Here is a 15,454-nt window from a genome sequence, read left to right on the forward strand (position 1 = left end):
AGCCCACCCAATCTACCTACCTCATCCCCATATTGTTTTTATTTACTTTTCTGCTCTTTTGCACACCAGTATCACTACTTGCACATCATCATCTGCTCATCTATCACTCCGGTGTTAATCTGCTAAATTGTAATTACTTAGCTACTATGGCCTATTTATTGCCTTACCTCCTCACGCCATTTGCACACACTGTATATAGACTTTCTTTTTTTCTATTGTGTTATTGACTGTACACTTGTTTATTCCATGTGTAACACTGTGTTGTTTTTTGTGTCGCACTGCTTTGCTTTATCTTGCCCAGGTCGCAGTTGTAAATGAGAACTTGTTCTCAACTAGCTTACCTGGTTAAATAAAGGTGAAATATATATATATATATATATATATATATATATATATATATATATATATATATATATATATATATATATATATATATATATATATAAAAAAAAACTTGAACAGCTAATCAGCTAATCAGCTGTACCAGTGATTGTTTGAGAGGGTAGTTTTGTTCTCCCCCTCATGTTGGTATTATGGGTTCAAACCACTTTACACGGGCAGCTGCAGCCTGGCGATGTTCTGGTCTGGAGGTTGATTTCTTTTCCAAGCCTTTATGCACTCTGGTCAAAAGGGGCTCGTTCCGTCAGGCTGACACGCTCTCTGACCTCACTCGGGGTGTGGCTACTTACTTGTACAAAGTTATGTAACACTATTATCTCTTATTGCTCCTAAAATCATGTCCCTATCTTAAAAATACTTTCACCATTTTTCACATTATATGCACAACATATTGGATGAAAACTTTATACATATAGTGTGTATACTTTTCAAGTTACAGTATTTCCTCTATAATGTTTTTAATGACATCACAAAATAGCAACCCATATGACATTAGTGTTCTACAGATCGTCTCTGACCATTCCCCAAATTCTTATGTTCCAGTATTCACTTTTTGAACGTGTTAAGAGTTTCCAGCAAGACCATCCAGTCTGGTCCCAGGTGTCCAACAGCATGGGGGACAGTCTGCTCTGGGCAAAGCAGCATGCAGTGATGCTGCATAACATGTGCCTTAGGGCAGCGGAGGAGAGGCACCTTATACAGGCAGATCTACACAATGGCCTTTTGTATTAGGAAGGACTCTCTCTCTCTACCGCACCTGCTGTCTCTAACTCTGAATGATCGGCTATGAAATGCCAACTGATATTTACTCCTGAGGTGCTGACCTGTTGCACCCTCTACAACCACTGTGATTATTATTATTTGAACCTGCTGATCATCTATGAACGTTTGAACATCTTGGCCATCTCTTTATGTTATAATCTCCACCCGGCACAGCCAGAAGAGGACTGGCCACCCCTCAGAGCCTGGTTCCTCTCTAGGTTTATTCCTTGGTTCCAGCCTTTCTAGGGAGTTTTTCCTAGCCACGGTGCTTCTACATCTGCATTGCTTGCTGTTTGGGGTTTTAGGCTGGGTTTCTGTATAGCACTTTGTGACATCGGCTGATGTAAAAAGGGCTTTATAAATACATTTGATTGATTGACTGATTGTATTGCCAGCGAGAGCTGGGGCTTTTTGAAGAGGCCCTTGCTTTTCTTGGGCAGTGTGAGGCCAAGACAACACGCTTTCACCTGGGTGCCTCTGTGCTGCTCCCAAATAAAATGCAGAACATATTAAAGTTCCAGCAAGCATTTTCAATGCTAAAACACTAGACCACTGTTACTCCAACTTCCGGGATGCATACAAGGCCCTCCCCTGCCCTCCTTTCGGCAAATCTGACCACAACTCCATTTTCCTCCTCCCTTCCTATAGGCAGAAACTCAAACAGGAAGTACCCGTGCTAAACACTATTCAACGGGTATGTTCCGGGTAGCTTCCGAGAATAAAACTGACGAATATACTGAAACGCTAACTGAGTTTATCAGGAAGTGTATTGGAGATGTTGTACCCACTGTGACTATTAAAACCTACCATAACCAGAAACCGTGGATAGATGGCAGCATTCGGGCAAAACTGAAAGTACGAACCATCGCATTAAACCATGGCAATGTGACTGGGAATATGGCCGAATACAAACAGTGTAGTTATTCCCTCCGTACGGCAATTAAACAGGCAAACATCAGTATAGAGACAAAGTGGAGTCACAAATCAACGGCTCAGACATGAGACATATGTGGCAGGGTCTACAGACAATCACGGACTACAAAGGGAAAACCAGCCATGTCGCGGACACCGACGTCTTGCTTCTGGACCAGCTAAACACCTTCTTCACCCAATTTCAAGATAACACAGTGCCACGAATGTGGCCCTCTACCAAAAACTGTGGGCTCTCCTTCTCCGTGGCCGACGTGAGTAAGACATTTAAGCATGTTAACCCTCGCAAGGCTGCCGGCCCAGACGGCATCTCTAGCTGCGTCCACAGAGCATTCAATCTCTCCTTATCCCAGTCTGTTGTCCCCACATGCTTCAAGATGTCCACCATTGTTCCTGTACCCAAGAAAGCAAAGGTAACTGAACTAAATGACTATTTCTCTGTAGCACGCACCTCTGTCATCATGAAGTGCTTTGAGAGACTAGTCAAGGATCATATCACCTCCATCTTACCTGTCACCCTAGACCCACTTCAATTTGCTTACTGCCCCAATAGGTACACAGACAATGCAAGCGCCATCACACAGTATACTGCCCTATCCCATCTGGACAAGAGGAATACCTATGTAAGAATGCTGTTAATTGACTACAGCTCAGCATTCAACACCAAGGCATTCAACACCCCGCCCGGTGCAATTGGGTCCTGGACTTCTTGACGGGCCGCCCTCAGGTGAAGATAGGAAACAACACGCTGATCCTCAACACTGGAGCCCCAGAAGGGTGCCTACTCAGCCCCCTCCTGTACTCCCTGTTCACCCATGACTGCATGGCCAAGCACGCCTCCAACTCAATCATCAAGTTTGCAGACGACACAAAAATAGTAGGCTTGATTAGCAACAACATCGGACAGCCTACAGGGAGGAGGTGAGGGCTCTGGGAATGTGGTGCCAGGAAAATGACCTCTAACTCAACGTCAACAAAACAAAGGAGATGATCGTGAACGTCAGGAAACAGCAGACGAGAAGGTGGAAAGTTTTAAGTTCCTCGGCGTACACGTCACTTACAAACTGAAATGGTCCACCCACACGGACAGTGTGGTGAAGAAGGCGCAATAGCGCCTTTTCAACCTCAGGAGGCTGAAGAAATTTGGCTTGCCACCTAAAACCCTCACAAACTTTACAGATGCACAATTGAGAGCATCCTGTCGGCCTGTTACGGCAACTGCACTGCCCACAACCACAGGGCTCTCCAGAGGGTGGTGCAGTCTGCAAAACGCATCACCGGGGGCAAACTACCTGCCCTCCAGGACACCTACAGCACCCGATGTCACAGGAAGGCCAAAAAGATTATCAAGGATAGGAAACACCCGAGCCACTGCCTGTTCACCCCGCTATCATCCAGAAGGTGAGGTCAGTACAGGTGCATCAAGGCTGGGACCGAGAGACTGAAAAACTGTTTCTATCTCAAGGCCATCAGACTGTTAAATAAATCAAATCAAATCAAAGTTATTTGTCACATGCGCCGAATACAACAGGCATTTCACCTTACAGTGAAATGCTTACTTACAGGTACTAACCAATAGCGCAAAAAAAGGTATTAGGTGAACAATAGGTAGGTAAAGAAATAAAACAACAGTATAAAGACAGGCTATATACAGTAGCGAGGCTATAACGGTAGCGAGGCTACATACAGACACCGGTTAGTCAGGCTGATTGAAGTAGTATGTACATGTGGATATGGTTAAAGTGACTATGCATATATGATGAACAGAGAGTAGCAGTAGCGTAAAAGAGGGGTTGGCGGGTGGTGGGTGGGACACAATGCATAGCCCGGTTACCAATGTGAGGAGCACTGGTTGGTCGGCCCAGTTGAGGTAGTATGTACATGAATGTATAGTTAAAGTGACTACGCATATATGATAAACAGAGAGTAGCAGCAGCATAAAAAGAGGGGTTGGGGGTGGGGGGGGGGGGGGGCACACAATGCAAATAGTCCAGGTAGCCATTTGATTACCTGTTCAGGAGTCATATGGCTTGGGGGTAAAAACTGTTGAGAAGCCTTTTTGTACTAGACTTGGCACTCCGGTACCGCTTGCCATGCGGTAGTAGAGAGAACAGTCTATGACTGGGGTGGCTGGGGTCTTTGACAATTTTTATGGCCTTCCTCTGACACCGCCTGGTGTAGAGGTCCTGGATGGCAGGCGGCTTAGCCCCAGTGATGGACTGGGCCATACGCAGTACCCTCTGTAGTGCCTTGAGGCCGAGCAATTACCATACCAGGCAGTGATGCAACCAGTCAGGATGCTCTCGATGTTGCAGCTGTAGAACCTTTTGAGGATCTCAGGACACATGACAAATCTTTTCAGTTTCCTGAGGGGGAATAGGCTTTGTCGTGCCCTCTTCACGACTGTCTTGGTGTGTTTGGACCATTCTAGTTTGTTGTTGATGTGGACACCAAGGAACTTGAAGCTCTCAACCTGCTCCACTACAGCCCCCTCGATGAGAATAGGGGCGTGCTCGGTCCTCCTTTTCCTGTAGTCCATAATCATCTCCTTAGTCTTGGTTACGTTGAGGGATAGGTTGTAATTCTGTCACCACCTGGCCAGGTCTCTGACCTCCTCCCTATAGGTTGTCTCGTCGTTGTCGGTGATTGGACTACCACTGTTGTGTCGTCTGCAAACTTAATGATGGTGTTGGAGTCGTGCCTGGCCATGCAGTCGTGGGTGAACAGGGAGTACAGGAGGGGACTGAGCACCCACCCAGTGTTGAGGATCAGCGTGGCAGATGTGTTGCTACCTACCCTCACCACCTGGGGGCGGCCCGTCAGGAAGTCCAGGATCCAGTTGCAGAGGGAGGTGTTTAGTCCCAGGATCCTTAGCTTAGTGATGAGTATTGAGGGTACTATGGTGTTGTACGCTGAGCTGTAGTCAATGAATAGCATTCTCACATAAGTGTTCCTTTTGTCCTGGTGGGAAAGGGCAGCGTGGAGTGCAATAGAGATTGCATCATCTGTGGATCTGTTTGGGCGGTATGCAAATTGGAGTGGGTCTAGGGTTTCTGGGATAATGGTGTTGATGTGAGCCATTACCAACCTTTCAAAGCACTTCATGGCTACGGACGTGAGTGCTATGGGCTTGTAGTCATTTAGGCAGGTTGTGTTTGTGTTCTTGGGCACAGGGACTATGGTGGTCTGCTTGAAACATGTTGGTATTACAGACTCAATCAGGGACATGTTGAAAATGTCAGTAAAGACTAGAGGTCGACCAATTTAATCGGAATGGCCGATTAATTAGGGCCAATTTCAAGTTTTCATAACAATCGGAAATCGGTATTTTTGGATGCCGATTTGGCCGATTTAAACCCCCCAAAATGTGACCTTTATTTTCAATGACGGCCTAGGAACGGTGGGTTAACTGCCTCGTTCAGGGGCAGAACGACAGATTTTTACCTTGTCAGCTCAGGGATTCAATCTTGCAACCTTACGGTTAACTAGTCCAACGCTCTAACCACCTGCTTTACATTGCACTCCACAGAGGAGCCTTTCTTCCTAACAAAGACAGCCGACTTCGCCAAACGGGGGATGATTTAACAAAAGCGCATTTGCGAAAAAAGCACAATCGTTGCACGACTGTACCTAACCATAAACATCAATGCCTTTCTTAAGATCAATACACAGAAGTATATATTTTTAAACCTGCATATTTAGCTAAAAGAAATCCAGGTTTGCAGGCAATATTAACCAGGTGAAATTGTGTCATTTTGCGTTCATTGCAAGCAGTCAGGGTATATGCAACAGTTTGGGCCGCCTGGCTCGTTGCGAACTAATTTGCCAAAATTCTACGTAATTATGACATTGAAGGTTGTGCAATTTAACAGGAATAACGTTTTGTTTTCGAGATGATAGTTTCCGGATTCAACCATATTAATGACCTAAGGCTCGTATTTCTGTGTGTTATTATGTTATAATTAAGTCTATGATTTGATAGAGCAGTCTGACTGAGCGATGGTAGGCAGCAGCAGGCTCGTAAGCCTTCATTCAAACAGCCCTTCGTAATGCATTGATCTATTTATGACTTCAAGCCTGTCAACGCCCAAGATTAGGCTGGTGTAACCGATGTGAAATGGCTAGCTAGTTAGCGGGGTGCGCGCTAATAGCGTTTCAAACGTCACTCGCTCTGAGACTTGGAGTAGTTGTTTCCCTTGCTCTGCATGGGTAACGCTGCTTCGAGGGTGGCTGTTGTCGATGTGTTCTTGGTTTGAGCCCAGGTAGAAGCGAGGAGAGGGACGGAAGCTATACTGTTACACTGGTAATACTAAAGTGCCCTTGTGACAACGATTTTGGACCCCCTTGTGTGGAGTATGAAATAATTTTTACATAACAAATTTTTGCTATCTTTCTTTTTTTACATCCGTTATTAGACAGAAAATGCAAATAACTTGTTGAATGATTATGAACATGGTCTTTTGCCTGCTAATGCCTGCAATGCAGTGAAGAAAACGATAGGACAACAATAACGTCTAATGTAACTGGCCCCTCTAACAGTACAACTGGCCCCAGCTTGGCCCCCCCAGTTGAAATGATCTAGAACCGTCACTGGCTGGAGCTCATTCAGAGTTGACTTTTAAAACTACGTTTTAAATGTTTTTATTCATTACAGAGCTTTAAATGCAATGCTCACTTATAATTGATTCATGAACGTTACCATTTTGCTTCCTATGGCGGGCACGGGAGGTCTGGTTGTCGCCCATGCTGGAAATGTGATCTTGCGTTGTGTCATTGTCAATACAGTACATCAACACCACGATATGAAACACTGATTTGAACCTTCTGATCAACTAGTGGGTCAGGCGGCGACCCACTGTCTGATTCATATCGCGTGATTTCTGATGATAGTTCTAGATTATATCGACTGATTGCTGTTATTGTACGGGGTGCACCATTCTACTCATGAGCACGAAAAAAAACGAGTAGGCTATTTCCGGTTAGGCGCCGTTTCAAAGATAATGAAAGTAAAAGGGTATTGTCACACAAAGGCTAGATAGGATAACCTACACAGCATATCGTTCTGCAGTCCCTATACGTTTTCTTCAAGGTAAGACCCCCTAATATTTCTCCAATAGGCCAACATCTAATCCAATATAGCATAATACATTTCTCGGCAGTGTTGTAGTATTCCTTGAGTCCGGTCTCAAGGCCACATATTGAGTGTCACGGTCTTGTCTCGGTGTCGGATACATTTTTACTTGGTGTTAGTGAGGATTTGTAAATTCTCCCAGAGACCAGCACAGTAAAAAACTCATAATTATCAGCTTCCATTCAGTCAGTGCATAAAAGCGCATCGTCAGGCCAAATATAAAGGCTACACTCCTTTCTTGAAACATTTATGTATTATCACCTATTCAGACATGGGATTCCAGCTTTAGTCATAACATCATTGTCCTTTACTTTCATTGAAAAATATCCTCAAACTTTCTCCCAATTTCCTTGACTTGCTGGCAGGGAAGAGTGGGGGAATTGTTGGAAAGTTGCATGCTCACTATTAGTAAAGGTGAGACGGGGAAATTTGTAACAGTCTTTATATCTATTGTAGACATGTTTGCGCAGTGGCGAACGTATTGTACCTAGGCCTTCAGTATGTGACAGGCTCTTGATGCTGAAAGGACAGCAACTGTAATAACAGTGCACTCATTCATGGAGGAGAGTGCTTTTTGTAAAACACAAAGGGCCGGTGGTGTAGTGGAAGCTATATGCCCACTTTTTTTCAGTGGGCATTGCCTATACTCACTTCTTAATAATCCCTTCTGTTGTGTATCAAGTGCAGTGGAGGTATACGACATATTAATTGTGTAGTATAATAGAGAAATCATGCACAAAGTTGCCTACACAATCGCAAAGCATGTGAAATGTATTCACATGCAAGCAGTATACAGCCTAGTTTCAGTGGAATATCATCTGCACTCAGCAAGAGCGCGCAGCTCTCAACTGGTTGTTTTTTACCCCTACCTACATGCAGGGTTGGGAAGGTTACTTTCTAAATGTAATCTGTTAAAGTTAATAGTTACCTGTCCAAAATTGTAATTAGTAACGTAACTACAGTACAAAAAAAGTACAATTTTTTTTTTTTAAATACAAAGACAAATGCATGAAATGAAATGTATGCATTCACTACTGTACGTCGCTCTGGATAAGAGCGTCTGCTAAATGACTAAAATGTAAATGTAACTTTTGGATTACCCAAACTCAGTAATGTAATCTGATTACATTCTGTTACTTTCCCCTTAAGAGGCATTAGAAGGAGACAAACATGTATGTTACCAATTGAACGACATCTATTGCAGGATAAATCAATATTAAAGTTTACATTGCTGGCCATATATGGATGTTACTTTATGGGTTGGTTATGTAGGCTTCTTCTAATCCTTTGCTTTCTACTACATATAATAATACGAATAACTGATATCTTTACATTAAAAACCAAAGTCTATCAGAATTCCAGTCATTCCAATAAATGTTATACCCCTTGATCTTCAAAAACAAGACTTGGAAATATGGAAGTATAGATTAGCTAAATTGTTTTACCTGAGCATGACCCCAAAACTAAGGACTTATTAGACATCCCTACTCTGTTGTTTATGATTTTGTTGTTATGGATGACTGATTGGGCTCATTGATTCGAGTTGAAAATAAATGCTGCGCTCATGGAATGGCATGCTTTGATCAATAATAAGTCATATCCGTATTGCCGTAGATATCACTGCTGTCATCCTTACCTCCAAGCGTTTATTCATGCTGGATAATCTTTGGATAACGACAGCAGTGGCACGATTGGAAGCCATAGCTTGAACTGTAGCCTACAAAAGCCTATTCCTGTTCTTTTCCCACAATCCATCAAACACATTTGATGTGCCATCCAGGGGCGAAAATCTGATATCAACTTTGGAGGGGACAATTACATTACATTTTCTCAAGAGCAATTCCTGAGGGGGACACCAAAAGTAGTGCTGTAACACATAGCCTACGTTTAATATGGTAAATGTATATTGAGGAACCAAAGAAATAAGGTGTTTGCCGTACTCCTAACTACCGGTACCCAAAACTACACAACTAATCACAACAGCAATACCATTGCCTTTAACAAATCTTAGTTCAGTCACCAGTTTAAGTTGAGAGTGGGGGTATCCATGGCATTTTCCAATTATGTTCCTATTTTACAAGTAAAAAAAATTGAGAACCTTTCATAATGTTGCCAAACAAAGACTCAACAAACTTACCTGAGACTCCCTGTCTGTGCCAGTCTGTCCCTGCATATCTGTCCCCAACTCTGCTGTCTGTGTGCCATCTGTTGCCTGCTCTGCCTAATGACATCATTGTGAAACATTCCATTAGCATTTCACTTCTTTCTTATGAACATTTTATCAACTAGTCTGAGATATTAGGCTACTAGGGTTCTTATTTTGTGTTTTGGTGTACTGAAAAATACTCTGATGTCCGTCTTTTTTCTGCCATTTTTCAGCCATTTTTCTACCTGGCTGGCTACACACACACACAGTATGTAGGTTATTTACAGTAGGAGATTGGCTTCTATCATCTTATCTTCTATCATTCTATATGGGCTTCGATCTAAAAGGTAGCTAGCAAATGTGAAACGGATTGCAGTGACAAGAGTTGACAGCTGTATGAGTTCACCATTTACACAACATATGCTGCAACCTTTTGTAATTTTAATCGTTTGTTTCATATTGGCTGGCTTCTAACAATAGCTGAATTTGCAAAGCTAGCGAGCACCAATTCAGTGGTGTTTGCTATAATCTTTGCTACCCAGGTTAAATAAAGGTGAAATAAAATATATAAATAAAAGTTCCCTTGCGACAATTTAGCTTTTGCAACGAGACCATTAAATATATTTAAAACAATGGTAGAAGAGAGTGTAGTTCTGTTCAGTTTATCGCTAACCTTATCACAGGGACTTTGAAGCACTAACTTACATGCATGCTGATCTTGGAATAAATTGACGATAGCAAAGATTCCATCTTTGACGATGCCACATAAATGGAATAGGTACTAGCTAGCTTAATAGTTAATATTTGCGCGCTAGCTCTGCATATTCAGCTAGTGTGTGTGCGCGATTGACTGGATTAACCTCACGTCAGTTACGTTCATTGAGTGCCTTTCAGACAGTAGATACGACCTCTACGTTACCTAGCAAGCTAAGGAACTGGCAGTGGATCAAACCATTGTGAGGCAAAGGGTGGGGGGGGTCGCAATCTTTTGAAACTTAAAAACGCGCTATTAAGTATCTATAATCAGCACAATTGCTTTCATTGCGTATTATTAATATTATTTAAATTACATAGTTATGTTTCAGTGATATATTGGGGGGGACAAATCATATTTTTCCCAGGATGGGGGGGTCGTGTCCCCCCCCCCCCCCCCCCCGGGATTTCCGCCCCTGGTGCCATCATAGTGGTCTCTGACTTGTGGTCAGATTCACTCAGGTGGAACAAACTTAAACTTGTGCCTTTTTTCAATGCTGATTTGAATGTCATTGAGAAAACATAGAAGTGTCAAATATTTTTTTTCTCGCAAACATCCTTTCTGAATTGAAAAGTTATGCACGAAGTAATCAGATCAAACTTTATTTGCCACATGCGCCGAATACAGCAAGTGTAGACCTTACCGTGAAATGCTTACTTTTCAAAATTGTATTATTATTATTTTATTTTTTTTAACCCCTTTTTCTCCCCAATTTCGTGGTATCCAATTGGTAGTTACAGTCTTGTCCCATCGCTGCAACTCCCAAACGGACTCGGGAGAGGCGAAGGTCGAGAGCCGTGCACCCCCCAAAACACAACTCAGCCGAGCCGCACTGCTTCTTGACACAATGCCCGCTTAACCCGGAAGCCAGGTGTAAGAACACCCCTGCCGGCCAAATCCTCCCAAATCCTCCTAACCTGGACGACGCTGGTCCAATTGTGCGCCGCCCCATGGGTTTCCCGGTCGCGGCCGGCTGCGACAGAGCCTGGACTCGAACCCGGATCTCTAGTGGCGTAGCTAGCACTGCGATGCAGTGCCTTAGACCACCTCACCACTCTGTAGGCCTGTGAAATGCTTACAAGCCCTTAACCAACAGTGCAGTTCAAGAAAGAGTTAAGAAAATATTGACCAAATAAACAAAAGTAAAAAGTTATAAAAAGTAACACAATAAAATAACAATAACGAGGCTATATACAAGGGGTACCAGTACCAAGTCAATGTGTGGTGGTACAGGTTAGTCGAGGTAAATTGTACATTAGGTAGGGGTGAAGTGACTATGCATAGATAATAAACAGCGAGTAGCAGCAGTGTACAAAACAAATGGAGGGGGGGTGTCAATGTACAGTGCCTTGCAAAAGTCCTATTTTGTTGCATTACAATCTTTAATTTAAATTGATTTTTATTTGGATTTCATGTAATGGACATACTCCAAATTGGTGAAGTGAAATGAAAAAAATTACTTGTTTAAAAAAATGCAAAAAATAAATCAACTGAAAAGCGGTGCGTACATATGTATTCACCCCCTTTGCTATGAAGCCCCTTAATCTGCTGCAAACAATTACCTTCAGAAGTCACATAATTAGTTAAATAAAGTCCACCTGTGTGCAATCTAAGTGTCATATGATCTCAGTATACATACACCTGTTCTGAAAGGCCCCAGAGTCTGCAACACCACTAAGCAAGGGGCACCACCAAGCAAGCGGCACCATGAAGACCAAGGATCTCTCCAAACAGGTCAGGGACAAAGTTGTGGAGAAGTACAGATCAGGGTTGAGTTATAAAGCAATATCAGAAACGACTGACCACGCACACCTGAGGGTCCCCCTTTTTGAGGATCAGCGTGGCGAATGTGTTGTTCCCTACCCTTACCACCTGGGAGCGGCCCGTCAGGAAGTCCAGAATCCAGTTGCAGAGGGAGGTGTTTAGTCCCAGGGTCCTTAGCTTAGTGATTAGCTTTGAGGGCACTATGGTGTTGAACACTGAGCTGTAGTCAAAGAATAGCATTCTCACATAGGTGTTCCTTTTGTCCAGGTGGGAAAGGGCAGTGTGGAGTGCAATAGAGATTGCATCATCTGTGGATCTGTTTGGGCGGTATGCAAATTTGTTTCTGGGATAATGGTGTTGTGAATCATGACCATCATTTCAAAACACTTCATGGCTACAGACGTGAGCGCTACGGGTCGGTAGTCATTTAGGCAGTTTACCTTAGGGTTCTTGGGCACAGGGACTATGGTGGTCTGCTTGAAACATGTTGGTATTACAGACTCAGTCAGGGACAGATTCCAATCATATAGCAAATGTTGGTTTTATTAAGTTAAATTCTTCAATTTAGTTTCTTCCCATTTCGTTGACTAAACAGGAGATTCTAAAATAAACTCTTTCTCTCTCTCTCTCTCTCTCTCTCATCCAGCATGGATAAATTGAGAAAGATAAAGATACCTCTGACAGAAATCTTGTCAGCGGAAGCCGGTTTCATCCTTCAGCATGTAGACCAGGAGGGCCTGGTGACTCAACGCGATTACTTGAACCTTATAAAGGGCAGTCAATTAAATCCAGAACAATCCATCATCAGTCTGCTGGATACACTCATATTGAAAGGAGGAGATGAGAAATGCACTAGATTCCTGACCCTGTTGCAGCATCCAGGCATCAGATCAAACTTCTCCAGACTGGGAGAAATCAAAGACATGTATTATGCACAATATTATGCACTATTAAGCACATTTTTATATAATGTAGCCCTGTTTTTTTTGTATGTACGATGGTTGGGATCTCCTAATTAAAGCATAATAACTTTTGCTAATCTAATCTAATGACAACAGTGACATAGCTCCGGCACCCAGTAGCCCAGCACCCCCAGACGCTGTCCCAACCTCTGCCTCCTCCACAGTCCACACCCGTGGCCCAGCACCCCCAGACGCTGTCCCAACCTCTGCCTCCTCCACATTCCACACCCGTGGCCCAACCACATCAGGTAGAACCATTTTAAAGCATACATTTCCATTCTTTTTGCACAGATCGATTGAATCATGGTCTATGTATTCTATGAATAAATCCTTTCTAATGATCTATCTATTCACTCATGTTCCTACTCCAACCCCACCACCGTTAGAGGAATTGTAGTTCAAATGTCTGACACCAATATTCTGCGCTTGGAAGCCCCAAGATGGATATACACACCTTTAGCTTGTCATTTTAATTTGTAAAGGGTTACAGATCAAGTCATTTCAGACAACCAGAACTATAAATATCACGTAATTGCATCAGATGCTTGATTAAGTTCTATTCAGTACCAGAACAAAGTTGCTTGTTAGTCGTCGCATCCCAGTCTGTCGACCTTTTATGTTATGTGCATCTGTCCACCAGAAGAGAATACACATCAAGTAATGAATAGCCTAATGTAAACTAGAGGACTCAATGTCCCATTTAAAGTGAACCTAATATGCAGAACAGCCCAAAAAAAACTGAGGCAAAACCTGCAATTTAAAACTGCTATGAGTAGAATGGAGCTAAATCATAAACCGATATGGCATCTGGGAAAAATGATATGTGTTGTTGTTTTTATTAGGTTCAAAAATTCCAACTACTCCTGTGAAAAAGACAAACCGGAGAAGTACCACTGCGTGTGGAACCATCAAAGACGTTTCTGAGATGAAGATGGGGAAGACGGGGGCGAAATACTTCCTAGCTGTTCTAATCCAAGAGGATGGGCCCATGGACATTCTCATTTTGGATCAAGATAAACGAAATAACTTTGTAGGAGCAGCGAAGAGAGGGTAAGTCAAACAAAGTATGATAAGCTTTATAAGGTCTGGTTTATAGTGCAGGTGTAATATTGAGTATCTTTGTGTGTTTTTTTCCAGGTCTTCTGTAAAGTTGAAGAGAATCTCATTCGAGAAACTTGGAATTAACAAGTTCCGAGAGGGGATAAAGTTCACAAACAAATCCGAATTGACTTTCACAAGAGTCAAAAACACTATAAAGATGGAACCCACTGCTGATGAAAAAGAATAAACACATTTAAAAAAAAAAAATAGAATGGAAATTTTAAGGGTGACCTACTGACCAGACCAGAGGCAATTCATTAACTACCTAGCCTACATTATGTAAATACAGTGCCTTCAGAAAGTATTCACACCTCTTAACTTTTTCCACATTTAGTTGTATTACAAGGTGGGATTAAAATTGATTTCTCATTTTTTTTGTCAGGGACCTACACACAATCCTCTGTAGTCGGTTTTCTAGTTGCTACTGATCCATGTTTTCTTTTTTGTAACGTTAGTCGTCGGGTGATGAGGAAGAGGACCAAAGCGCAGCTGGGAGCGAACATGTTTATTCTTAACACTGAAATAAACACGTACACAAAACCAAGAAAATGCCGATACGTTAACTGCTCAAAACAAAGAGACAACACCCCACAAACAGCGTGGGGAAAAAGGAACTTAAATGTGATCCCAATCAGAGACAACTAGCGACAGCTGTCTCTGATTGGGAATCGACAGAACCCAACATAGAAATAACCCACATAGAGCTAACACAAAGGCTATAACGCAAACATAGAAAACAAACCAAGGAAAAATACCCAACATGACACACCCTGACCAAAATACCCGAGTTCACCTGGTCAGGGCGTGACAGTACCCCCCCCCCCCCCCCCCCAACGGTGCGTACTCCCGGCGCACCAAACTTAAGTCTATTAGGGGGGGGACCCGGGTGGGGGCCTCACCCTCGGTGGCGGCTCTGGCCCCGGGCGTGTTCTTTCCCCCGCCTCCACCTTAGCCCTACCCCTCTGGCCCGGACTGGACCACTGTGGAGCGGCATGCTCAGGCTCCGGAGCGGAGCCGTCGACCGGAACAGGATTGGGCACCGGTGGACCGGACACGGGCCGTGCCGGACTGGGAACACGCACCACTGGCTTGTTGCGGGCAGCAGGAACGGGCCGGGCCGGACTGGGAACACGCACCACTGGCTTGGTGCGGGGAGCAGGAACGGGCCGGACTGGGAACACGCACCACTGGCTTGGTGCGGGGAGCAGGGACGGGCCGGACAGGACTGTGGACACGCACCGTGGGCTTGGTGCGGGGAGCAGGGACGGGCCGGACAGGACTGTGGACATGCACCGTGGGCTTGGTGCGGGGAACAGGAACGGGCCGGACAGGACTATGGACACGCACCGTGGGCTTGGTGCGGGGAACAGGAACGGGCCGGACAGGACTGTGGACACGCACCACTGACCTGGTGCGGGGAGCAGGGACGGGCCGGGCCGGACTGGGAACACGCACCACTGGCTTGGTGCGGGGAACGGGCCGGGCCGGACAGGACTGTGGACACG

General features: G+C 44.0%; 1 long non-coding RNA gene across 1 annotated transcript; it reads left to right on the forward strand.

The window, feature by feature from the left end:
• The first annotated feature begins 7,046 nt into the window (after nucleotides 1–7,046).
• Nucleotides 7,047–14,275, forward strand: LOC106576685 (uncharacterized). Its single transcript, XR_014381360.1, has 5 exons — nucleotides 7,047–7,180; nucleotides 12,533–12,811; nucleotides 12,945–13,096; nucleotides 13,691–13,898; nucleotides 13,986–14,275. It is a non-coding gene; the product is annotated as an uncharacterized LOC106576685 (long non-coding RNA).
• The last annotated feature ends 1,179 nt before the right edge of the window (nucleotides 14,276–15,454 follow it).

The sequence above is a fragment of the Salmo salar genome, chromosome 18, assembly GCF_965601325.2.
Source record: "Salmo salar chromosome 18, fSalSal1, whole genome shotgun sequence".
NCBI classification, from domain to species: Eukaryota; Metazoa; Chordata; class Actinopteri; order Salmoniformes; family Salmonidae; genus Salmo; species Salmo salar.